The sequence below is a fragment of the Egretta garzetta genome, unplaced genomic scaffold, assembly GCF_000687185.1.
Source record: "Egretta garzetta isolate BGI_Z169 unplaced genomic scaffold, ASM68718v1 scaffold56, whole genome shotgun sequence".
NCBI lineage: Eukaryota > Metazoa > Chordata > Aves > Pelecaniformes > Ardeidae > Egretta > Egretta garzetta.
The window spans coordinates 12,607,090-12,618,240 of record NW_009260182.1 but is presented as its reverse complement, the minus strand read 5'-3'; positions in this window follow the sequence as shown (position 1 = coordinate 12,618,240).

Below are 11,151 nucleotides of genomic sequence, written 5' to 3'. Positions count from 1 at the left end.
GCTGAGTAGCTGAATAAATTTCACAAGACAGAAAGTTTGTTGTGTCTGAAAATCATAGGATTTTTTTTAATTATATAAAAGAAAGCACCATAAGGTGATAGATGAGCAGAAGCAGACTGAAATATTCTTTAGCTGCAGCATTCATCCACACCTTCTTCCAGTTCCTGCACAGTAATCGCTCACAGCTATGGGGGAAATGGGAAGCTATGTCTTTATTTACAATTAAAAATGAACATAACCAAGAAATAGAATTACCATCAAAAATGCTAGAATACCTGAAAAGATACTGGTAATTTTTTTATTTAGGCAGTCTTGATTCCCCTCTCATTCTTACTAGTGGATATCTTCAGCACATATAAATGTTGCAAGGCACAGGAACAACAACAACAACAAAAAATTGATTTGTGCATATGCTATGTTCTCATAAACTTCAGGAAAGTAAGAAAGATCTGGGTGCCTGAATATTTTTTGTAGGGGCTGGCCATAGGCCAGGTTATAGTTTGAGCACTGAAGTAAGCAGAGTAACACACTAGCACCTGTTAGTACAGTTCCCCTTGCTGATGATAGGTTTCTTCTGATCTACTTTTTCTTTCTGATTTTTTCCTTTAAGTTTCACTTTAGTTGAAACAGATTATGGAGTAATAAAGTAAGCAAGTACTGAGAAGATATTAAAGTATGATTGACCAAATCAGCTCAGAGGTAAATACTTCAAATCAACATCACCATATGAGCTAACAGGTAGTTACAGTAACAAGTACAGAAGAACAAAATGTTTTGAATGGCTTATGGATTTTGAGGACAGGATATAAGTTATTCTAAGGATTTATTTTAGTGTTGTTCTTATCTACTGTGATTTTACAAGACTGAGGATCACTGCACCATAGGGAAAGCAGTAAGTAAGCGTAAGACAGGTCATATCAGACTAACACCAGCATGCAGTAATAGGTGTAGTGACTGTCTAACTATAACCCGAATTTCAAGGGTTATCAGCTTCCAAGAGTTTACTATGGCAACCTGGCTCCTCTATTTCCACCACATCCTTCATTTCCAACCTTTCACCTGCATTGGAACCATCCTTTTTAGAAAACTCGCTTTTCCCATAAACCCCAAGTATTCTAAAATAGATTTCTTCTTCTAGATCAAGAATAGATCCTCCATTTCCCCCTGTCCTTCCCACAATACCTGTCAAATGCTCAGCCACTTAAGCCTCTGTATCTGTCATCTAGTGCAAGAGACAGATGGTATGAAAATGAGAGCATAGAGGGTGAACAGGCACACTAACACCAGGGGGACAAGCCATGGGATAGCAAAGAATGTAGCAGAATTCTAACGCTTATTCCACTGTGCTGATCTGATTCTAATTTGTGCCAAACCTTTTTGGGGGAGATATAAGTGAGCTGTGTCATGTACACCGTCTCCTGTACAAGAAATCAAGGTAGTCCTGCCTGGTCCTCGCTCCACCCTAGTAGAAATCCCACTCTCAATGCCATTACAATTGTCTTTGGCAGAATATAAATGACAAGGGGCAAACTCATCCATAAACGTACTTTCTGTAAGGTCTTTATCTTTTGTACCCTCTCCTCACAAAAAAATAAGCATAAACTTTTTGGAAGTGTTACACTGCCCTTTCTTTTCTTCAAAAGCAGAAACATGCTGCTATGGCAACAGTACTTTTGGTCATAATCTGAGAAAAACAAATTTGCAATCAGGAATTAAAGGAAAAATGGCCCTTAAATGTTAGAGATTTCACCCAAATTACACTAAGAGTTTGTCCACTAACACTAGATTTTCACTTCTATTTTCTCAGCTTTAAGGTCTTACACAGGTATGCTAATCATGACAGACTATCATGCAGTTTTCTTTAGCTGTATGTCATTAACACATTTACAGTTAGCAGTATAAAAGGTAAGCATCTAGTTTAAATTAATTACCGGACTCCCTTTATAGTCACTGTAAGACATAGGCACCTCCAGATGCATTTAATCTGAAATCAGGTGTCTCAAAGAGGTGGGATGAGTTACCCTTTGGGATGCCTACCTTTGTCTCTGAGTAAAAAGGTATTCCGATTAAGTACCTTGTGACTTGTAGAAATCTACAGTTAGGCAAGATCAATCCGAGCATCCCTCAGAATCCATCTTCATTAACCACTGTCATTCACACAGGATTTTTGATGCTGTCGTAAGTAACAGATTTTTGAAGTTAAATATTTATTCTGGTCGGTCTCTCAATATGCGCGGTAAGTTTTCCCTCGTATTCCTAGTTAATTCTCCATAAGCTATTGTTCCTGAGTTTTCTAAAAGCCATTTCATTTTTGCATAGAGCAAGTGAACTGGAATGCCAACTAAAAGGTTTTGCTATGTGTATCACAAATACAGTTTGCCTTATTGCTAAAGAATCAAAACCTACATTAAACTGATTACCATCTCTTCATGCTTCCTGATGGAAAGAGATTATTATTAATTTTAGACATTATTAACTTGGGCTCCATTAATAGTGACAACACTGAAGTATGAATTCCTGGGAAATATAATTTTATCCCCTCAGCATTCACAGTCCACGATCTTTCATGATTGTCATCTTTCGAATTTCAAGAAAACATAGACTGCAAGAAATATACATAAGAATTAAAACAATGGTTCAACAGAGAACCTTTTGGTTATCAAGCTACAGCATATACACAAGAATCTGAGAGTGAAGGAGACAGGGCAAGGTCATCTGAGTTAACATAAAGTAGGAATTGATGTAAAAGTTCCTATCATTCTTAAAAAATAGTAATGAACATAGGGCACTTGCTGGGCACACGAAAAAAATATGCATGCAAAGACTGAACAGAAATATATTATAAGCAGGTAAGCAGATACTTTAAGAGAGACAACATCGAGTATGTATAGTAATGAAAAATTAGCATCAAACTGCTGTAGGCTTTAAACTAAAAAAGAACTTTTAGCACTTAACCTGTAATGAATTTTCTAAGTAACACTGGCCTTGACAAGCTGATGATTACTTTAATTTTCGTAGTAAGGAAACTTACATTTTGTCAGTCATCTGGATAGTAATCGTAAGATTTTACAAAATGGGTAGGTCTGAGAAAGAACTCCAGAAACTTGAAGTGTGAATCAAAAAAATTACAATTCACACCCATTTTTCTAATTTCCTATATTGCTGTCATCTTTCAGACTAAGTTTACTGAATAATAAAAGGTAATGTAAGGAAATAGAAAATGTCTGTTTAAGAGTATCTAAATAACGTACTATTGGACAGTTTGATTGTGATATTTAGTATAACTGAACCAATGAGTTTATTACATATTTTTGGTTAAAATACTTGAATACTTGAGTAAGATTTTTCCTTTTTTAGAAAAAAAATAATTCACATTTCATGCTGTGACCATGCATTTGTCAAGAATACACAATATATGCTATGTTATGTAGTAAAATAGAGTCTTTTAAGCTGCTTACAGATACAGAACTAATTAGTTCACCAGTAAACATGGGAAGTATTTGTCTGTTATTATTTAATTTTTCAGATTGGCAAAAAGAGACAGTGAAGGCAAAGCAACTTCCTTGATGTCACAGAGTAGGAGAGAACATAAAACAACTCAGCCTGCAATGTAAGCTCACTTCCTTTATTTTTTCAACTCTATTCAGAAAGGATCTTTCTTTCCTTTAAAGAAATCTACAGTAATTTCTGACAGGAACTCTGCATCTTTAATATTAAAACTAGATTTCTGAGTAACTGTAAACTTTAGAGCAAAAATCGTATTATCACTGAAAAAATTAAAAGACAGCTCAATGTAATCCAGATTTTTCAACAATAGAAAAAAGTCACATAGAGCAACGTTTGGACATTTAAATTTGTGTGAGGGATTTTTAAAAATTTATTTTCAAAACTCATAATATGCATTCTAATGAGATGATTAAAATTCTGATTGATTAAAATGAAAGCAGAAGACCCATATCCAAGAGCAGAACAAAATTATTATTATAGCACATTAAAGCTAGGTGCTGGAAAAAAAAAAAATTGTAAAATTCCTACTTAGGTAAGCTTCTCCAGAAATTATTTGTGATGTTGTACATTAACAGCATAATATGCCTAAAAAAGAAATTTCTGTAATCACTAATTTTTTTTTCCAGTAGAGTCTCTTGAAACAACAGACTATTTCTTTCTAAAATTTATTCTACTATATCATGCAATTTTTTTATGGAAGATCAAAAAGCAGACAACACAGAGTCCTTGTTTAAGCAAAAATGTACACTGAAGTTTATAGTTTTCCCTGAAGAAAAAAAAAACAACAACAAACCCTACAACTGTCTAAGGTATACAATACTACCACATTCATAGTACAAGTCTGATCCATGGCCTAAACCAGATGAGTTGGATTGTTCTTGGATAAGACTTCAGCAGTGGAATTCAACTCCCTTAACTCTGGGATAGTCTTGGAGAAGACACTGTGTGTCTTTGCGTACACTCACATACATGCATGTATAAAAGAATAAGACAGCAAAACGTTTTCTCCCCCAAACCCCATGTTTTAACAGCCTTAGAAACTTTAGAAGTATTCACTTTTAGGATATTGTTTTCCTTCTACACTCTCTGTACTATACATTTAGCCATTAATGGATAATGAGAAAGTGAAAAAACATGTTCACCAGTACCAACACAAAGGTTTCAAAACCAAAATTACATTGGTCAAATTTTTTAGTTGAGTTCAAAAGGGTAAAAGCGGAAGCTTACATATGAGAATTCTTAGCAGCACAAGTAATTGTGTAGTGAAACTACTATAAGACACTAAAATCAATATGAAGAACCAAAGAGCTCACACACATCACTTATCTGAAATTAGGATCTCATACAGGGGAAGCATCCCATCAGTCAAAAAGTGACCATTTCCCAGTTAATACCAAGCAAAATGCATGAAAATCAGGAAAAACATTCAGAAAAAAAGTGAGAAGAAAGCTATCAAGGGAACATATGGTGCCTAATACAAGGGTAGCTAGGTCCTACATAATTGTTAGATTCTATGTGAGAGCAATGATGCACAACTACCATAGTCACACTTGGCATACAGCCAGTGAATAATTCAGAAGCTTCCTCAGGACAGAACTGGAGAATCCTGAAAAATAAGACTGACTCAGCAACAGAAAAAGAACTTGCTTACAGTTTGAAGAGCAGCTTTGAGAAAGTACCACATTCTCTTTTTCTTTTCAAAGAACTTGCTTACAGTTTGAAGAGCAGCTTTGGAAAAGAAAAAGAGAATGTGGTACTCTCTCAAAAATTCTACTGCTTTCTTTCCTAAAAGTGGAAACACAGATTGCTTTGACTACCCCACAAATAGTGGCACAGAAGATGACAGGTTCAGAGCTTTGCAATTCTGAGACTTCAGCCCAGATACTCAAAAGAAAGAATGACACTCTAGCTGCTCAAATATAACGATAAAGCCGTGCTGCAAAATTAAAAAAAGGAAATTTCCACACAATGGATAACTTGGCATTAAAACCTAGACTCATGGCTCATCTGTTAGAACACTCCAGTCAGTAACCAGAAGCCTAGGTTTTATCCCCAGGTAGGTTATGACACATTTTACAGCTTTCTACATCACATGCAACTCCAAGTAAGAAAAAAAAAAAAAAAAAAAAAAAACCAGCAGAGATGCAGAAGTATCATACTAGATCAAGCAAACACAGACTGGTTCGATTTTATGTTTCTGACTACACTTTGCATTAGGAAATGGACAAAAGGAATCAAAAAGTGTTAGTGAGAAGAGGTTTGGAGAACTGGGGGTTTATAGCTTGGAGAAGAAAAGGCTAAAGGAGAATGTAATTGTTCTTCTGCTACATAAAGGATAGTTGCGGGTAAGAGTGAAACAAGCTCTTTAGATGCACAATGAAAGGACAGGAGGCAACAACTATGAGATTCAGCAAGAGAAATTTGAGGTGGATTTGGGGGGGGATACATGTGTATACACATGCACACATATACATGTCACAGCATGTTTAAGCACTGGTACAGTTTCCAAGAAAAGTTGTAGAATTCCCCATTCCTGGAGAGTCAAAACTCAACCAATGTACAATGTAACCTGACTTGTAATTTAGCCCTGCTTTGTTCTGTTGTGTGGCTAGATGACCTCCAGATATCTGTCCCGACTTAAGTTTTTGCACGATTCTAAGCTGCAACAGACTTTACTACTACGACTAAGTACGCAAAATACCCTCCAGGGGTTGAAGGGGTGAGTGCATGAAAACATTCTCCTGACTGAAAAATATTTTTTGAATCTTTCTGCATCTTCATGCACTCTTACAATAAATACATTACTCCAAACTGTGTAATTTGTGGAACACACTAGGGTGATGTCTCAGAGAATCAACAGCTTTAAGAAATAAGATCTCTCTATCTACCTGATAGACTCCCTTTTAATGACAATCTCATGACTAATACAGGGAGCACACTGTAGTTATACTGCCTCCTGAGAGGCACAATGAGATTTCTCGAATCCTCCCAGTTGTACTGTTTCTAAAAGAAGCTGTAGACTGCTCCCACTTGATATTTATATCAGTGCAGGCTTTAGATCAGTGGATGATAGTGCTATTTGTAATACCAAAAAAATTCTAGCCATCACTACTTTGATCAGCTACTTTTTATGTTCTCTTCCTTACCATTTTTGATACAGGTAGCAAAAGTACCAGTACCAGGTAAGAGGGGAAAGGAAGAAATGTAGAGTGAAAAGGGATTATGAAAAGACTGAGTTATGAGGCTGCTTCTTTTTGCACTTGCATGCAGGACTACTATTGCTATCTAAAGAAGCTGATCACACCCCTGTGGAACGGACAACATGCCTCCATAAAATTCTTTAGTAAATGCAAAACGATGCTTATTTGCATAAGCTTGTAGCAGTCAATTGATATTTACTGCACAACACTTGGTACTACTCTTAGAGCACTGCAAGTATTAGTCATCATGTAAACAGGTAGAGGTTTCAGCTAGCTTCTGGGGGTAAGAGAGAATAAAAACATTTATAAAAATCAACAGAAGATGAAAAAAAAAGGAAAAAAATAAAGGAAGAACAATGGTGGATGAAGCCACTGTGTAAAACAAACTGGCAGTAGCTCATTGGAATTTTGAAGAGTTGGAAGAAGGTGCAGATTTGTCAAAGGGCTGAGACACAGCTAAGCTGAAAGTATTTAGAGCTAAATACAAAATATTACAAAATCCAACCTTCACTTAAAAATAATAAAAAGAACAGGCCTGTCAACTTTAAAAGGACATAAGGAGCTTCAAAGCACTCATTCACAACAGCGGGAAGCAAGCCCATTTGTCATGGTCCAACCAGCCACTGCATCTTAGCAAGCGATAAAGGCAATTCTCAAAGACAAGTGAGCTAACAGTGTTGGGTTAACACAGCGCTTGTTTGGAAAGCAAGTTATCAACCTGGAGCACAGCATCCCTGCAAGTCTTTGTGAAAAAGTTCAGCAAGGTGCACAAAAGCCACATAAATACTTTTCTACAATTTTGGCAAATTAAAGAAAAATCTGACTGAATAACAGTTCTTAACTACTCAGACTTTTTTCTTGTGTTTCTGAGTACTCTAGATGTAAATATGTATTTATATATGCCTCTTAATTTATCAATTCGTAGCAGTAGAAATCCAATAACTGGGCTGAACTTTACTGCACTGACTCTTCAGCAGTGTGCAAACCAAACAGTTTTTCATTATATTCTACTCTATTTCTGCTTACAAATATTGCAACTTTAAAAGATTAGTAAAAGTTTTAAAGAAGTATTTTTTTCCTCTATTTAAAATGATAGCAAACACCACTCAAATTTTCAAAGTTGCAAGTGTTTGTTTATGCAATTCAAATAAACTTAGGAGCGGTACTCGCATCACAGCTCCTAATTACCTGCACAGAGGAGAAGGAAGAAAGAAAATTCACTCTTTTGACTCCCTGGACTGTGCTACAGGAGCTGCAGAGTGAATAACATAAGTAGAAGACCAAGGTCATACACACAGAAGTGCAATGAAACACAAATGCCAAATGAAAATGGATGACACATCTCATTGCAGCTCAAGTCAAGTGCCCTGCCAGTCTCCAAGATGATGCTCTCTGACCCGCCATCGTTGCCTTGAAGGAGATAGCAATGGCTGCTGTTTGAGGAGCACACACAGCCAAAGAACCAAATGGCTCTAGGTGGTTCACAGCTCAGAATTTTGAAAAGAGGGATCTTTCACCTCCTGTTCCTCAACACAGTCACTTAGATCAAAGAGCTACTACATCTACATGCATCACAAGACGACTGTCCTAAAAATGGTACTCAGCACCCTTCAGAGAAGAGATTAGACCAGTCTGTATCCCACACTACATTGAGCAAAAGGCAACCAGTACTGAAACTGTGATTCTAAGACAAGATTTATTCCACACTCTGCTTCTGGAGCCATCCACTACATTCTGGCATTCAGAAGATTTTCAGGGTTGTATAAAAGTATTTAAAAGATGACCAAATGCTCCATGAGGGAGAAAAACCCCAAACCAACATATTTTCATTTACCCAGGTTAGGAACTGGCCTTACAAGCCTGCACTGGGCTACAGAATGTGGAGCCATTCCTGAAAATATTTAACAAGGAGAGCACTTCTGCTACTGTCCATTGGCACTTCTACAAGACTGGACAGGTACAACCTAGAGAACTACAACCTGCTCTTTTCTTCTCGGTTTTATGAGGTATTTTGTACATTTGTTTTCTGACTTAGAGAGACTTCCTATGTTAGCCAATGTCTGAAGTTATTTTGTCACCGCTGCCAAACACAGCAGGGAATTACAAATAAGGAAATATATTTGGCTGATTTGTGCATCAAGAAGCACAAAGCTAAATTCACAAGTATGTTTTAGTAGTGAATTCAAACACAGTCATAAGCTTTACAGTCACCTCTGCATTCAGCTCAGAATTTGGTGAATGAGGATTTACACTAATGCTCAGCTCTTTGATACTGTGGCATATGATGTGCTGAGTCTTTTGGAAGAACCTTTATGAGATAGGTTTATTTCACTAAGAAATCCAAGGACATTTGCATCAGACTTTCTCTATAGTTTACGTTTCTTCTACATTAGTTCATTCTATCCCAGTTTAATAAAGGATAACAAGATCACCTATGTAAATAATTCAGTATTTTAGTTCAAAACAAAATAATACTTTGCTCTCATATTTAACATTTGTTCAAGACACTGAAGAGAGACCCAGAACATTTCCTGATGTGGTAAAACCCACAAAGGAACAGAAAATGAAGTGGTTTTTTCACGAATTATCTGCAAGCCCCAGCTTGCAGAATCTGCAGCTCTTTTGAGGTCCACCACACACAAGTAATACCCTGTAATTCATAGGAAGAGCAAAGCTACACTGCTTGCAGCCACCACTCTCTTTCTCCCAGTTCTTTTAATGGGGTTTTAAAGCTTGAAAGAGTTTCTGTCAGGAGTTAGTACCACCATAATGCACATACCAGTGAAAATTCCCTGTTGTTCTGTGGGATGCAGAGAAGGAAGCACCATACACATATACTCATTTTCCTGACCTTTTGCTTTCCAGCCCTCAAAGGTCATCTCTTCTCAAGACATCACTTTATAGGGCTTAAAAACACCTTCTCAAGTCTGAGAAGCGAGTACGATAAGCCAAGTGGAGATTTACTCACAGAGAGTTTTCTCAATTCACTCTCTGCAGAGACTGGGGTCAAAGCAGGTTACCAAAGTCAGTGCAGGCTACAGAATAACTACCTTACTGAAAATCTACCAGACAGTACTACAGTCAGACTGTATGGTGCTAAATCTATCTTTGCAGGGTCAACAGGAATAAAGCTAAAAAAGAAATTGTGTAGAACAGATTACATAAAAAGTAATAAAAGTCATAAAACATAAGCAGTGTTTTTCTCACCCACTCAGACGAACTGCTAGCTTAGTAGCACACAGAACAAATGAAGATAACAGCAAAATAATGGGCTCATCAAAATTAAGGAAATCCCTGTGGAGCACATATAAGAAGAGACTGGATGTCGCTTTACAGGAAAAAAAAAAACCACTCATTGCAATGATGTGTGGTGAAGAACATAATACAGTATAAAATAGTAGGTGGAAAGCTGTTTGTTTCATGCAAAAGAACAAGGCATACTGGAGAAAACAGGAAGAGTTAACAGTTGGCCTTAACTTCAGGAACTGTGCCCTCCCTGTTGGTGTTGAAATCAATGAGGCCCTTCATAGATTACAGTGAGAAAATGTCCATTAGAAAGTAACTCTGCCTTTAAATAGCACAGCTTTCTTCTGTGGTTTTAAAATACATATCTGTATACAAACATGTGCACAGGGTAGTTGCATTATTTGAAGCCTGTTCTCCCTGTAACTATCAGAATGAAAATACCAATTATCGGTAAGCATACCCATCAAAATTATATAAATGCATTAAGGAATAATACATTACATGTGAGGCTGTTCTTCAGATGAAAAAATAATATCTAAAAAAAACCCAAACTTATTTGCAAAAAATAATTCTACCCACAAAGCTGCAAAGTTCATGAATTACACATAAATAGCTCCAAAGAGCTAGGTAAGTATCACTTAGAATAGAAAATAAAATTATTCTCTTAACTACAACTGCCCATCTAACTTTCCTGCCTGCATTGGGATGCTTACAATACATCACGTTAATCTGTGGTGGGATATACCATAGGTGAAAAAATGTGAGGCAAAGCCAAGGAAAATACGTTGCTTACTGCTGTCAGCTTTGTTCCATATTACATATTACAGCAAGTAGAATCCTTTTTACAGAAAGAACACTTCAGAGTATCCACTGCTCTTTGAATGAGCAATCAGTGTAGCAAACAGAAAATTCAACTCAGACCCGCTACCTCATCTCTCGGTATATAGACTGTTTCTTTACAGATTATTCTATACGCTTTATTACTAGACAGCACACTTAGGCTACCCTTATTTTAACACAATATTATTTCAGTGAGATTTTTCTCAGACTCTAATGAGACAGATTATTATTTTTAACCATGCTTGATTTTTTTATTGCAAAAAGGAACATCCACTGTTTGGAGCTCACTCTGACCAACTTGATATCAATGGGAACAGGTTTTCTTACAGAAGTTAAGTTTTTTTTAAAGTACCTTCAG